The 13311-nt window shown below is 41.4% G+C and overlaps 1 protein-coding gene across 3 annotated transcripts in view; it reads left to right on the forward strand.

Moving 5' to 3' along the window:
* Positions 1 to 1575: 1575 nt before the first annotated feature.
* Positions 1576 to 13311, forward strand: part of ctbp2a (C-terminal binding protein 2a) — a 67978-nt gene continuing 56242 nt past the window's right edge. For all 3 annotated transcript variants that reach the window (XM_053876103.1, XM_053876107.1, XM_053876108.1), the window contains exon 1: positions 1576 to 1870. The gene's annotated coding sequence lies outside the window, so the exon portion shown is untranslated. The remainder of the gene's footprint in view (positions 1871 to 13311) is intronic.

Genomic DNA, 13311 nt, shown 5'->3' on the forward strand with positions numbered 1-13311 from the left:
AGGCAGGATACTAATACTCTGTTCGATAGTCCTCATTGATTCTTACACAAAAACATGAATGATGAACACACAAACAATACAAAGAATAATGTGATGTGTTTTAATGAGTGAATGGATGACAGGCAATATCTTCCAAATTCTATAGGCGCCGTAATCTATGGCCTAAGTGTCCATCACATCTGACAGCTAATATCCTCCTCCATAACCTCATTAAAAAAATTCGATCAAAAAAATTAATCTAGTTAATTAATCTCAATTAATCGCACTTTAATGGTGTCAGAATATTTGCCACAAGAAGCCACATTTTTCAATTTGAATGTATATTACTGAATCAAATGAAGGACCCATACAAACATTTAAACAACAAAATATTGTTTAGCAACAGCACAACAAATCACAATGGTGGCTATATTCAAGTTTTTATGTCACCTTTTTTAAGCTAAAGCTCTTCTCATGTCTTGAAAATATTAGTATAAGAATTCCAATTTTATAAGAATTTCAAGTGCATTCAGAGTAGTGGAAACCCTGGCCATTGTGTAGTGAAAAACCTCCCTGAATAAAAGCAAACAGATGCTTTTGTTTGCTTTTGTTCAGGGATTCCTCCATGTTTGTTGCTGTTGTTATCATCCTAGCTGCCACGTGTCTTGTGCATCAGTGTGATCAGTGGACTAGGAACTCCTGCACTTACAAAGGTTCTGTGTTGTCTGGAGAGCAAACTGTGAAATTAAATTAATTATTTGTTGTAATTAATTAATAATTATTAATATAATTATATTGTGTGTATGTGTGTCATATGGGTATATGTAATAAATATATATATATTAGTCATTTTAATGCATTAATTCGATTAAATAATTACGCCGCAATTTAACGCGGTAAAAAATTTAACGCAATTAATTATTAATGAGTATCAACGGTGGCGAGCCAATGCTTGCGCATTTGAATTTTGGCCCATTGAAGGACCCGTAGAAGCGTGTTATACTTCTACTATTCATTTTTGAATTGCTATATTGAGCTTAAGTGCCTACTTGAGACAGCCTTATTTTATTTCAGAATTTTATTTATTTAACTGAATCGCTGTATTTGGATTTCATTTTTTAAAACAGCCTTATTTTATTTATGTAACGGTATTGCTGTTTGATTTACATTTTTGAATAATGCGCCTGGCCTAACTGGTTTACGGATGTGCTTGACCTTCACTTTTGGATTTCATTTATGAAGCACAGTTCACCAATAAAAAAATTGGATTTCAAGTCTTCTCTTGTTATGTATGAATATATATATATATATATATATATATATATATATATATATATATATATATATATATATATATATATATATATATATATATATATATATATATATGTTCTACTCAATTCTCCATCCCTGCAGCTGACTGTTTTAGCCTGATTATTATAAAGTGTTTAAAAATCCAAACGCAACATTGAAGTATCTAGTCACGGTGTGTGTTTTTGTGTGTGTATGCGCGAGCGCGTGGCGTGTGTGTGTGTGTGTGTGTGTAGGAGAAGTGGGCAAGAAGGCTCCGCCTCGCTCAAAAAAGCGAGAGAGAGGGAAAAAGGGAAAAGCAAACTGATACACACCTCTCAATCCTGGCAGGAGGAAAAGAATACGAGTGCTTTTCATGAACCGCCCAAGTAAACATCACCAGCGACGGAACGACTCCGTCGCCCCCTCACAACACGCGCGCCGACAGGCGGCAGCGAAGATTTGTCCCGCTGCGTTCAGGAGCCAAGTTCTTCTCATGACATCTGAAAGGTGGATCACTGTCTGAACCCGAGATAACAATTCGAAATGCGATGCCGTTGGAAGAGCCGAGGAGTGAACTCTCACTAAACGTCCAGTCGAGGTAGGACGCGAGCGGATGGCTGAAGGTGCTGTGTCAATATTCGGTGTAGTTTCTCGGGGGGAAGATCCTCGCCTCCATGTGTCCCTGCGCCATCAGCCAGAGGAGGGAGGGAGGGAGGGAGTCATGTTTGTATGGAAGCTGGCGAGTTGAGTCAGGAGTGCGAAGCTCCGAATCAACTAGCAAAACACACACGTGGGACTTTCCTAAAGTTCCACACAGTATATTTCCAGAGTCGCCTAATGAATGAGCTCTTAATGGACGAGCCAATTAGGCGTCCACCCACGCCAGCACCTGCGTGCTGGGTCTGAACAGACAGAGGAGAAGCCCTTTGTTTCTCACTCCTGGCAGAGAGGGACGGCAACTCTCCACTTGTCTTTATTATCGGTGCATTTTGGGAGCTCTTATGGGAAGAAAATCCAAGTGGAGGAGGACGAAGAAGAGGAGGAGGAGGAGGAGGAGGAGGGCGGCTCCATTGTCTGGCCACTGAAGGGGTGGAGATTGAGGCTGTATGCAGATGTGCTGCTGGCAAGGACATCTGCTCTCCCCCGGTGGGTATTGTCACAGGCCGGGGAACTTGGAAGTACACAGGCGCCGCCACCAACACCTATTCACCCATTTACATGGCTATTCATTTGTGAACTAGTCAGCTTGGAATTGTGTTTGGACTATTTCAACGAGAAAACTTACTTTCTTTTATCAGTACAGGTCATTTTTTTAAGGTAAAATAGCCTTTATTTATGTTAGCGCTTTTGCCTCAGCTGCTAGCTACAATCCTACGTTGAATGCCGCCATTTTCATCATGTCTTGACAACTATAAATGACTTCCCAATCCCAATTTTTGCACTTCACAGTTATAATAGATGACTTGTAAGGACACATTTAATACATGGCTTGTTAAAAAGTGAAGGCTAGCTATGTGCTAATTGAGACAAGTTAGATAAAAGAGTTCATTACATTTGTCATGTTTCCACTGTGCTGTTTTTTTTTCTTTTTAATTTGTCAACTGCACAACTCAAAAAGAAAGCTTGACATTAATGTTCACGAACATTGAGATCATTTTAAGTGAACGGCAGTCATTTGTCGTTGGTATCCACTTTTATGACGTCACATGTTGATGATATTGACTTGTGGACAGCTGAAAATAAGGTTGCGTGTTGAAGCTGTAGGCATCGGCACATAAAATAAAAGGCCCGAAGTTTGGCATGGAAGTAAATTCAACCATCTATTTTGTATATTATGACATCAACTGGTGGAAGCCATATTGAATTACATAACCTTTTACGGATCTGGTGACTCCTCGTCTCTCTTGCACTTGTGGTGATGGCGGTGCATACAGTGGAGTCATGAACACCACTGCAGCCTCCAATACTACTTGCAGTGTTTTTGTCTTCTGCTACATCTGCCGCTATTTCCGTGTTTTTTTTATTTTATTTTATTTTTTTTTACATTCCCCATTAGCAGTGTTTTGTTTTCACAATGCCTCCACCACATTCCTCAACCACAAATGAACGCAGTACACTGCACGCCGATAGAACGTCACTTTCTGTCTGGCTGCACCACTGAATATCTACGCCGCAGGATGAATAAAGACGCTCACAAATGTTGCTTGAATTGAAGTTACAGGTGTCTCCCATCTGCTTGCCCAAAGTTGTAGCTACATCTGGTTCCATAATTGCAGCTTGCTTAAATGCCACAATATTGTCTGATGCAATTTTGTGACTATGCTGCCTAAAGGGTTAAGACATGGGGTGGTGATCAGTAGGGTTTCGAAAAAAAATCCACTTATATGTGATGCGTTCATTTAGGTAGCTTGAGTTTGGATGAACTTTGTTTTTGCCAACACACTTCATGAATCATGGACTCTGTTTTGTCAACTTGACAGCAAGCTGTATTTACAGCTGAGGTAGAGGCTTGGTGGAGGTCTGCGCTCTCTGAGTGCTTATCTGGTTCCCACCCATCACGCATCAAGCATCAGCCATGCTAGGATGTGATCTGATAAATGAGAAGTAGGAATCTAAGGGGGTTTCCAAGTAATTCTTCTGGCTTGAAGCTGTAAATGTCAAAACAAGCGGAATGTTTCACAAGCTGGCAGCCTTGTCGGCTGACTGGTATTAAGATGCTTTCTTTCTTGTGTCGATAAGTTAGTATAGATTAAACGAGGGGCTTTTTCTCATTCCTGCTAAATATTCTCTAGCATAATAGCGTGTCTCACTTCCTCCTGCTTCCCTCCTCTTCATCTCTGCTGGGGTCTGAACTTCCTCTCGCGCATCCCAAGGCCAACGCATCACAGACAGCCTCTCACCATCCTCACGACAGCCCTGTTTTTTGATTTATTGCCAGGGAAAGAAAACGCCAACAAAAATGCAAAACCAACACTTACATATTTATGATATCCGGCGCGCTGGCGTACATGCGAGTGTGTCTGTACGTATCACAAGTCTCATTTGCTTCTGCGGATATTCCCCTGTGACTCCCGGAGTCAGTGTACTGTGATTATTAACATGATTTGTGCCTGTTGTACATAGATGAACAAGTGTGGGGGGATTCAGCTGGGGATTCTGCTCTATGTACACAGCTACAGCATAGTCGATTTAAGGAGGACATTTTTTATAATGCAGTTAAATCACACAGCTTTATTTTTAAATGCTTTGTTGCATTGTTTTAGCTCCCTTTGTCAGGCTAATTATTTCCCACGTCTTGAAGCGAAGCAATTACAACTAGTTAATCATATTCCCAAAGTCTGATTCCCTGTTTAAAAGAGTCATTTGCTGAAATAGCTCTCTACTGAGAATTCCCATAATGGCAGAGCCACTAACGGCTCCTAAAAGTTCCCATCGGAGTTGCCTGGAAAAGGATTGTACAGTCATGTGACTGAGTGATCTGGGAATAGGTGTGAAATCACGGCAAAATGTACACATGGATCACTTTAAGATCGATGTGTTGATTCTTGAAGCAAAAGTTCGAGCGTGATGTTTTATTTCTGGGATACATTGTTCTTTGTGTGAAGTGACACAGATCTGGAGAACGTGATTCTCATATAATACGGCGGCTTTGATGTTGGGAACAAGAAAGATTTTCTTGTGAACCAGAGAACACTTTTGCTTCACAGCGGCTTTTGTTCTCGCATCTCACTTGTTTAGCTCTGTGAATTTCCACTGCCTGTTCATTGTAATTGGTGCAATCTACAAATGTTTCTAGCTTGTTACAGCGGCTTCTGTTTCACCGCGATTCACTGAATTTTAATACGAAGGAAGTGGACGATCGGAAACGGCAGCAGGTGTTTGATATTCTCCACCGACAAAGCAGACGCTCAGAGTGTTTGCAAGATAGTGGATGCTCTTGTTCTCTTGTCTGTGTGGGCGCACGTTGCTGTGTATCATATAAGTCGGGGAGAGTTGTTTGTTCCTCACGTCTTGTTTTATTGTATCGTCGCAGCTGTGGCAAACTCCTGTTCTGAAGAGAGGGCCAAATTACATCTCCTCTTTCTCAGTTCATCACAGAAGGAACAATGCATTTATTTAATGCAATGTATTTATCCACGCTTAGCATTATAACCAAAAGTTGTACCGTGTGAGAGGCATATTTGGAAGAACATCAAACCTTCCTAAGAGTTCAGGGTATGAAAGTGGGACGTGCTACTTGTAGGCTAATTTTCTCCGTGGTTTTACATGGTCATTTCTCTGAATGTATTTTTAAAAAGTTGCTGGCTCAAGCCTTCCTCGGGGTCGCTACGACTACATCATATATCATTGCTACCCAAGAATTCTTTTAATTATCTGATCTAATTGAAAATATTGAATACATTGTAATTATAGTTGTATTGCGAAGTTTATATGTATGGGAATATCCTTTTTTAATAAGTTCTTATTTTAAAATTATATTTTTGCCATTTTTCTGTGATTTAATTTCTTTGAAAATAAATGTTTATTAACATTGACAATGATGCTACTACACATTAATGCAGTATTCAAAGGTTGATCGCTCACAGGAGGAAAGGACTGTGTTGAATGAGTGTCACCATGCTTTTTTATTTTTTTCACCAGTGACAGCATTTGAGGGCGGGGCTTAGGTGCAGAAGTCAGGGGGAGGAAGGCGGCGGCGACAGAAATGGGGGGAGGACAAGAAAGCGTGCTTAAGTGCTCTGACATGTTATTAGCGTTATGTTGGATAATGACAAAAGGTGCCTCCTGGAGCCTTCTGCAGTGTGCCTTGGACAGTTAGAGTAAGGGTCAGGAGAACAGTCGTCTAGAGCCGGGGTCTCATACTGGCTCTCAAAGAACCGCAGTGGGTGTTTTGTTCCAACCAAACAAGAACACATAGCTTAACCAGTCATGTGTCAGCTGCAACAAGCAACACCTGACTGACATTTAATTGATCACAGTCTTCAGACACCTGGTTGGGTAAAAGGTGTCTTCTTGACTGGTTGGAACAAAATCCTGCTCTCACTGTGGCCCTTTTGTGGATCAGTTTGAGACCCTTGATCAAGAGAGGTTCAAAGCAGAACCACATCTGCTCTGCTTTGAGGGATCTAAATGTCGTCCAGAGTACGGCTCGGCATGCCCCCAGAAGGGAGCGGGTTTCTCCAGCCTGCCATACTTTCCACGGCGACTCTAGCCTGCTACAGAAAGTGGTGTACGCATTCGCACGCTGGGGTTACCAACCAGGATTTTTTTTTTTGACTAGTTTTTGTTTGAAGCAGAGGAGGAACATCATAAGCGTCCACCATGATATTTCTTTGTTACAGAACCATGTCACGAGTGGAGGTCACTTTAGAAACTGAAGAGCACATGACCATTTTTTAAATCCCACGGAAATGTCACAATACAAAAAAAACTTGAAACAGCAACTATTATAAAGAGATACCAGGACTGAGTTGAGCTTGAGCAGCGGGCAATTTTCTTTTTCTTTCTGCTTTTTCTTCTTTAGTCAGAGGTGAAGAGATGATGTAGCCTGACCTTTCTTAATTAGCTGGAGGAGGCGCTTTCTATCACCTATGGATAATATTTTTCTTCACCTTAGAATGGGTTATTCTCATTCTGCCATCTTCCCTAATAACTTCCCAAATACTGTAAACAATGAAAAGGGCAAATGTAATGACAGAATCGTTCCTATTAGTTTGCTGCTTTTATTAACGCGGGCTTGCTTATAGCACTTGGCTGTTAAACAAACTCCCACCTCGTGTAAACCAGCAGCACTGCGACGTCCTCGCCGGTCCTTAATGGCCGGCTGTTTTTCTCCGAAGCGTTCCTAATTGTGCTCGACTGAATGTTAGTAACATTAGCCAGAGATAGATGCAGTCACGAGGGAGGGAGGGGCTGTGAGTTGGCTTCGCTCTGAAGTTTTTAAATGCTCGCCACAAACTTTTAGGGAAACCACAGAGGATTTGACGAAAACTATACGTGCCCTTTCACAGGGACGAGGCAAGCTGAGACGAAGCGCCATCTGCACACAGCTCGCTGTCCTGACTGGCAACAGTTTTCCTGCGAACGCTGTGTTATGAAACCTGGTCTGCTGTGCTGGTTGTTAATGCTGACAGCTAATAATGTCCTCCTGGATGAGCGTGCCTTCCTGGAAGTGGAGACAAGACAGCAGCTAATGAAGAGAGGCAGGAACTGAGGGAAAGAGATATCAGTGGAGCTGTGCTCACATATACACTGAGGGCGGATGGATTGAGTTTTATTTTTCTGATCCTTCCTTCCTGCCTGCTCTGTCCTGGCTCAGCATCTCAGAAGGGAGGTGGCATGAAGAGGAGGAGGAGGAGGAAGGGGCTCCATTGTGTCTCAACTGAACTTCAGTTCCAGTCCAGCTGACATAGACTTGTGTCAGGAGGATCCATCCTGCTGATGTTGGGGAAGCAGTAAACTGAAAGAGATGTCTAAAATGCTGAAGTGGGCTCCGGCTCTGTTGTTCGCTCGGATTCTGCTGAGCACCACTTCACTGAGAAAACTTCAATGACTGATTTCGCTGACAAGGGAGAAAGTGGGGCATAGGAGTTGGTATTTTGGGAGTCACTTGTGTTTGCACAGAGTTCTGGCACACGTTTTTTCGACACAGTGAAAGTGTCAAGGACATTATTTACCGGTTAGAGCGCATGAATGGATGAAAATCCTTCATGTTGAACATTGATATTAGAGGCAGGAATGCCTGTGGTGCTTCTCACCAGTTGTCAGGATGCTGCATCAGATCCTTCTGGCAAGTCAGACGTCGAAGAAGCAAAAGAGAAAAGCTGATGGATCAAACGTTGCTTTTTTTGTTTGTTTTCCCTCATTAGGTATTTTCTTGGCAACTGTTTCATTTTACCAGTTAGTATCAACGATTGAAATATATTCTTAATTTATCATGCATTTTCTTAACTTTGGCTTGAGAACTTTTATTGTCTTGTATTTCATTGATTCGTATCGTAAGTATACAATCTATTTCCAACAAAATTAAAATAAAATAAAATGACAATATGCATGTAAATAAGCTGCTAGGCAGAGGTCTGCGCTCTCAAGTGGTCACATCCTGTCAATGTTTTTTTTTTTTTTTCAATTGCCTTCTGTCTTATGACAGACATTTAGACCAATTTTAAATTTTAAAACTCGGGTTGACAGTCCCTCACACCACCCCCACTGCATGATTTCATTTGTCAATGTGATTTCCCACCCATGACCCGTTCCATAAATCAGGTTAGACTTCAATCCGCTTCTTATTCACTTTAAAAAAGGAGCCACAAATATTTCCAACTGTCTGAATGATTCATGCGAAAAGGTTCTGAAAACACCTTTCACCAAGTTCCTCCCCCACCCGCTGTCTTTGAACTGCTTATCCACTTCTCTCTCAGTGAGCAGGTGAACACGCTCCTGAGTCCACTTCTCTGCCCCCCTCAGATATATTGCTTCTTTACCCGGGGACCCGTCTTGTTGCATTTGATTGGTCCTGACATTTGAAAAGGTCCTCGAAATTTAGAATAAAAGTTGTTTATGACAACCAGCGAACTCTCCTCGCAGCTGAGTAAAAATGGCATTTTGAAAGGAGCATGACTCTTGAATATTTAAATGCTAATGGCTCGGGGACTGCGGAGGCTATTAGGAACTTCTGCTCTGTGAACACAAGCAGTTTTTCTCTTTGCTACTTTCATCTGCAGAAGGTGCTGCTTCATTTTATTAAATGATAAAGTCGAGGCTGAATATAATTTCCTAATAAATGATTACATCCCGTTTTTATGGCAGCGTAGAGATTATCTCGACACAAAGAGAGGGCTTATGTACTTGCTCCAAAAGAAAGTGCCTCTGGGAAATCTATTTCTAAAGTTCTGGCATCTGTGCTGTATTATTGCTATGGTTATGATGTAGATAAAGTTTAACAACTTGTTTTACAAGCTGGGTGTCGGGCAGCCAGCGCCCCCAGGGGTTCTAGCAGGGAATCCCTGTAGTGAGACGTTTATATACTTATGTTCTCTTGAGCGGTATGAAGAACTTTCTAAAGATTTTTTCTTTTTTTTTTTTATTGGTGCTGCAGTCGCGGCCAGAAGGTCACAAGTTAGAATCCACCTTATTCTTACAACCTAGGTCCTTTTTGGTGGGGTTTGTATGTTCAACCTGCATGCGCATGGGTTTCCTCTGGGCACTCCAATTTCCTCCCACAGCAATGAGTTGATGACTAATTGTTGTAGGCTTGTGAGTGAGGTTGATTGTCTATTGTCTATATTCCTTGAGATGGACTGGCGACCTGTCCAGAGTGCCACCGCCTCTCTCACCAAGTAGCCACTATAGGCTTCTGCGACCCCATTTGAGGACTCCATTCTAGTAACCTATTAATGACATTGGTTAAAATAGTTTGAACTGTAGTACTCATCATATTTGTGTCATACAAAGGTAATAATTGTTATTTTAAGTAAAGTTTGCCTAAAATATATAGGCTTGATGCTTCTAAGTATCAAAGTACTAGGATGTCCAAGAGAACAATATTCTCTTGGACCCTTTGACTCGCACTTATTACAAGTCAATTTCCCAGTCACTACTGAAGTGTGACTTTGATTCGGTTGATGTCTGAGGAAGTATGTGGCTTGAAAAAAAAAATCTGGTGTCAAGGCATTAAAGCATTCAGTTCTTTATGGTTTCCGAATTTTGCTCCACCCTGTAATGGACTTCACTATTGGTTTATTCTTGAGTGAAGTCTGAGTGAAAAAAGGGTTGATTTTCCTCTGGTTGGAAGGATAAACCATAAGCAAAGTCAGTCAGAGGGCCTCACATGTACTCATAGAACTGGAGTTACATCCAGCTAACTAGAATTTCTTTGTTTTTGTTTGTTTTGTTTTCATCAAAATTATCTACTCTCATGTTTTTACAACTTCTGCATTATTTTATTATTTATTTCATTTGCTTTTTTCCAATTTAACTGACTTTTTTTTCACAGAAATCTAGTCCTGCATTTGCCTCTCATATTTTCCGAATCCCCCCTCTATGGTGTTTTGAACAAGAAATACAGTACACTGAGACAGCACATACTTTAGTGAAGGAGCTAGCTTCCCAACACACTGAATAAAATTATGTCAATAATAATATTCAAGTATTGGGCTGTCTCATGACCAATAGGTTTTGTGTCAGCGGCCTTTCCAATCCAAAGACCGCTGATAGAACGCTGGGATTCTCTGAGTTACTAGGTACATTATCTTACAGAACTCCTGACACGTCACAACCAATGTGATGTCATCCAGCAACACCAAGACTGTCTGGACTGCAGAACATATCTTGTCACCACGGTCAAAGAAAAGTTGATTTATTTTTGTGATGTGATTTTATGTCTGGGCGCGTGAGGAGCTGCAAGCAAACCTTCAAAACCTTCCTAGATGTAGGTGGAACTTCAGAATACCATTTAAATTTTAACACCTGTCAGATAGTAAACATTTCCTGAAAATCCAATTGAAAGTAAAAAAAAAAAGTAAAGTAAAAGGCAGAAACATGGAGGCCTTACCCTTATTCACGACAGGTATTCTTTGTCCCTCAACTATGTCATTTGAACCAAGACTAGTTGTATGATAGTAGATAGTTGCCACCAGCTCGAATATTAGATTTTCTAATACAATCCAGCAAAAAGTTTTATTTTATAACTATTACTTTTTTTTCATTATTCATTAAGTTGCACTATGAGTTTGACTATTTATTTGTGTAAACAATGCTTTTTCTCAGTAATAGGTGTTTTGTGGTGTAGATTTTTCACCAGGAAACTTGGTTGAATCCAGGTCGCAAGGTCGCGGTCCTGAAAGTAGACCGGCCTCACCTTTATTTGTAAGTGCCGGGCGTTTATGTTGAAGCCGTCAACGTGCCGCTCCCCTCAACAGCCTCTTTGCTTGCTTAAATACTGGCTGGCAGCCAAATAGGGAAGCCTGGCGGAAGTCCATGAACGCATTTGACTGCTAAACTCCGCTGTTAAATGAGAGGCTGCACTTCTCATTGATTTAAGCGAGCGGGGGACATCAGTGGGGCTGCAGCTACAAACACAAACATGCTTACACAATGTCGCACAAAGGCGGTTATCGACTTGATGCCGAACAGGGGGTGAAGAAAATGAGCAGCTTCACTTATCTGTGGCGTGGAGGAATAGCAAAACGTGGTTAATGATTGGGTGGCAGGAAAACACGGTGTGTCAATACGCTGTGTGTCTCCTTATCGAGGTGTCCTGTCAGGAAACAGCGCATGGGAAAGAAAAGACGGAGATTAGAAAAAGATCTTCTTCTATCTCTTGTTTTTGGTTTCAAACTTTTTATACACCTTGAATGTCCTCTATTATGAAAGGCCTTATCTATATACAGCCGTTTTCACCCAGCTTTGAGGCTTGGTTTTTGGTTTCTGCTAAGGACACTATCACGAGTGGCAGAGTCATGTACTGCAGTCTCATCACATCACCTATCAGCTTTATCAATCTGGTTAGTAGAGTCGGGTGAGCCCGAGGCTGCTTCTTTGATTCCTTGCTGCTGAGAGACTCAGCGGGACGTTTGGCTTTTCAACTCGTCAGCTTGTTCGCACAAAGGCGTGTTTGATTTTCACCCATGTGAAGATGTATGATTACTGAGCCTGAACCAGAAGGGCTGTTCTGTGGGTTAATATTTTGCTCACTGTGAGAGATGCAGCGGCCTCTTCCACTCTGTCCACAGTGAATACTCCTCAGGGGAGTGGAGTTAAAAATCAACGTCTCACAGCTCCTTTTAGCTCCGGCAAACCCTGCTTTAAATCATTTTAGTGTGTATAGAAGCTGCCTGGAACTCCACTAATTCAGTCTGGAGCATGATAGAGGTTACATTTCCTCAGGTAATTGTTTGGAAAATGCCACCAGTCGTGACAGGCTGTGTCAAATTGGGAACATAATCTTAATACAGTTGCTGTTTTCTTTCCCTATAATTCCTAGTGAGAAAACCTCTGATGCTTTTAAATGAAACAGCAGGAGGGAAACCGTGTTGAGAGCTTTCGCTTGGGTGTGAATCTAAATCCTGGCACTTTTGTGCTGCTTTAGACCGTACAGCTGAAGTAATAAGACCAGGGTTCTCCCCAGCGCCTTAGCGGCATAGGGGGCCCGGAGTAGAACCCTGCTGACCCTCGACATGCAACTATTAGGAAATTCTATGGTCACGCCTTATATTAGGACCCTTTATTACTACAAATGAAAGACTTATTCATACATATATTTACAGCATATTAGCGAGTACCTATTCATTATAAGTACTGATTTGTGTCTTAAACCCACTAGATTTTACCCTGGAATACCCACTGAAATAACACAGATTTTCCAAATATTAACGGTAGATAAATAAGTAAGTTGTTCATATTAAGTGTTATCAATTCTTTTGGTTTCTTTCAGACAGCTAGGTTTTGTGTTTGGATTGAAGTTAAAGAAGTCCTGAACATCTCGCCACAGTGTTCAGGAGGCATTCTAAAAAGATGATGGGTTGATGAGCACTCTATTGGAGCAAATTCTGCATTAATGGAGGTTTGCATGGAAACATCTTTGGAGAGCAGCTGTTAAAAATCTGTAGTGGGCCCCAAGTACATGTCATTAGCATGGTACTCTGCAGGTTGAATTCTGGGTTTAACTAGGAGTGGAATGGATAAAAGGATCAGCTGCACCTGATGGTTAGCACCACAGCATCTGGTGTTGAGTCACTGATACCTTTATATGACCATGAACGATTTTTACTGGTCTCTGTGAGATTTGTCTGTTGACATGTGCAATGCACTGGGGACCTGTCCGTGATCTCCCGTAATATCCAATGATTCTACGGTTCTCGTTTGATTCCTGAAGCCACTAAAGCCATCACAAGATGTCACACTAAAATAAAGCTCTTGATTTGCCAGAACACAAGACTGCAGGTTGTCGTTGTTCATTGCATGTCATTTACTTGAAGCAACATTGAACTTCCTGCTTTGAATATTCGCATAAACAGGCCTCACCTGTGTGGATTTATA

Source organism: Synchiropus splendidus, chromosome 9 (assembly GCF_027744825.2).
Source record: "Synchiropus splendidus isolate RoL2022-P1 chromosome 9, RoL_Sspl_1.0, whole genome shotgun sequence".
Taxonomy (NCBI): domain Eukaryota; kingdom Metazoa; phylum Chordata; class Actinopteri; order Syngnathiformes; family Callionymidae; genus Synchiropus; species Synchiropus splendidus.